The sequence below is a fragment of the Schistocerca cancellata genome, chromosome 3 (genome assembly GCF_023864275.1).
Source record: "Schistocerca cancellata isolate TAMUIC-IGC-003103 chromosome 3, iqSchCanc2.1, whole genome shotgun sequence".
Lineage (NCBI taxonomy): Eukaryota > Metazoa > Arthropoda > Insecta > Orthoptera > Acrididae > Schistocerca > Schistocerca cancellata.
Genome location: NC_064628.1, coordinates 412,634,911 through 412,637,410, shown reverse-complemented (window position 1 = coordinate 412,637,410; position 2,500 = coordinate 412,634,911). Strand labels below are relative to the sequence as shown.

Below are 2,500 nucleotides of genomic sequence, written 5' to 3'. Positions count from 1 at the left end.
AGGCGGGCTTGCCTGCTTTAAGCACTCTAATTTGCTCAAAGTAAACGTGCCGGCCCACCCAGACACTCAATAAAGAGCACCTTGGTAGGATTTCAACGGGGTCCGCCTCGGGACGCACGAACACGCACGAGGCGGTCGCACGCCTTCGGCTCGCCCCACCGGCAGGACGTCCCACGATACATGCCAGTTAAACACCGACGGGCGGTGAACCAACAGCGTGGGACACAAATCCAACTACGAGCTTTTTAACCGCAACAACTTTAATATACGCTATTGGAGCTGGAATTACCGCGGCTGCTGGCACCAGACTTGCCCTCCAATAGATACTCGTTAAAGGATTTAAAGTGTACTCATTCCGATTACGGGGCCTCGGATGAGTCCCGTATCGTTATTTTTCGTCACTACCTCCCCGTGCCGGGAGTGGGTAATTTGCGCGCCTGCTGCCTTCCTTGGATGTGGTAGCCGTTTCTCAGGCTCCCTCTCCGGAATCGAACCCTGATTCCCCGTTGCCCGTTACAACCATGGTAGGCGCAGAACCTACCATCGACAGTTGATAAGGCAGACATTTGAAAGATGCGTCGCCGGTACGAGGACCGTGCGATCAGCCCAAAGTTATTCAGAGTCACCAAGGCAAACGGACCGGACGAGCCGACCGATTGGTTTTGATCTAATAAAAGCGTCCCTTCCATCTCTGGTCGGGACTCTGTTTGCATGTATTAGCTCTAGAATTACCACAGTTATCCAAGTAACGTGGGTACGATCTAAGGAACCATAACTGATTTAATGAGCCATTCGCGGTTTCACCTTAATGCGGCTTGTACTGAGACATGCATGGCTTAATCTTTGAGACAAGCATATGACTACTGGCAGGATCAACCAGGGAGCTGCGTCAACTAGAGCTGAGCAGCCGGCCGCCCGGGAGTGTGTCCCAGGGGCCCGCGCGAACACGCAAGCGTCCGCTCAATTATTCTGCAAACAGGAGGAGGCTGAGCTCCCCTGCACAATACACCTCGAAACCCTCTCAGGTCCCGGCGGCGCGCAGCGCCGTCCTAAGTACTTGGTCGGGTTCGAGAGAGGCGCAATCGCCCGGAGTTAGGCGAGTAGACGCTTTAGGTGCGACCACCCGTGCTCCCAACTGAGCTTGCCGCTGCCGACAGAGGCCCGGGAGCGTGCTGTCGTGGCATTGCCGGCGGGAGACAACACGCGCCACCTACGGTGACCGGCAGCTCCAACGCCAGCGCCACAGAAGGGCAAAGGCCCCACGTGGGTGCCGAAGCGAACTCTCCCAGCACAGCGCACGTGCCAACACGTCTGCACAACTGCGATACAAACCACCAGCGAGAACCGCTGGGGCGACCGAGCAGCAGACGGCGTCGCGGCGCCGAGTGCCGGGCGGCGGCGCATCCTCAACGCACACAGTCCTCAGTCGGACCAGCACACTGCAGATGTCCACCGCGCTTCGCACCGGGCCCGCGAGGACCCACTTTGGCCGCCCGGCGCCGCGCGCAGGGTGCCCCGGCGCGCAGCTGCGCCGCCTGCCGCGTCCGTCGGCCGGCGCGCCTGCCACTGGGCGCCCCCACCAGCCGGCTGTAGCGCGTGCGCCCACGCACCGCGCGGCCAGCACGCCGGGCGGCCCCCCCTCACCGGCCGGGGACGGTCCCACCCAGCCACCGCCGCGTATCGCTTCACACACAGATTTGCCCTTACTGATTTACCTCCAGCAACAACAACCGCACCACAATGGGTTTACCAGTTGTTCATTTGCGTAACGTCACCAGCAAACGGAGACGTCCATCCCAGTTTGCAAATGCAACGATTATTGCATACCTGTCTGTTAGGTGTCACGACACACTACGTCTGCCCACATACACGCAACAAAATGTGCCCGACTAGAGAACGCGTGGGAGGTGGCCCCCTACGTATGCGATGTCCATTACGAGACCGACTGTCAACCAGCATCTGTACCATGTCGCAGATGTGGAACGCGGTGCACCATGCTATCACACTGTGTGAGAAGAGACGACTACGTTTGAATACACGCGCCACTACATCAACAGACGGCTCATGCTGATCGCCATCCAGGGCGTCCGTTACTCCCACACGTCTCTATGGCGTACCACACTGCAATGTAGCTGTTATGGGGAGACGGCACGTGGCTGAGTGCACAACATTTGGACCGTATGGTTCGCTGTTGTTGGGCGCAGTCGTTGTACGGTCACACATGTGCCACAGCGTATCATTCAGTACATACGGACCTATGTGCAGTACAATGTGAGGGTTAAGCTTACGACATCAGCGGACAGTGGACACAGGCCGTACCACGACGTAGACTGAGCGCTTCGACATGCGAATGCCAGTGAACAGCTGCGAAGGGCATTGAACACGCAAGCACCTGAACGACCAGCGTGCGAAGGCAGGGGGGAGGGGGGGGGGCGATGTACATCCTGCAGTCGTCCACATTACAGTGTACAGCGGGAGCATGTAAAAAGTAAGCAACACT

At 58.4% G+C, this 2,500-nt stretch overlaps 1 non-coding gene across 1 annotated transcript in view; it reads right to left on the bottom strand.

Annotated features, from left to right (window-relative positions):
* Positions 1-883, bottom strand: part of LOC126178816 (small subunit ribosomal RNA) — a 1,909-nt gene extending 1,026 nt beyond the window's left edge. The window contains exon 1 of the ribosomal RNA XR_007536668.1: positions 1-883. This exon is cut by the window's left edge and continues 1,026 nt beyond it. This is a non-coding gene — a ribosomal RNA (small subunit ribosomal RNA).
* Between the last annotated feature and the right edge of the window lie 1,617 nt (positions 884-2,500).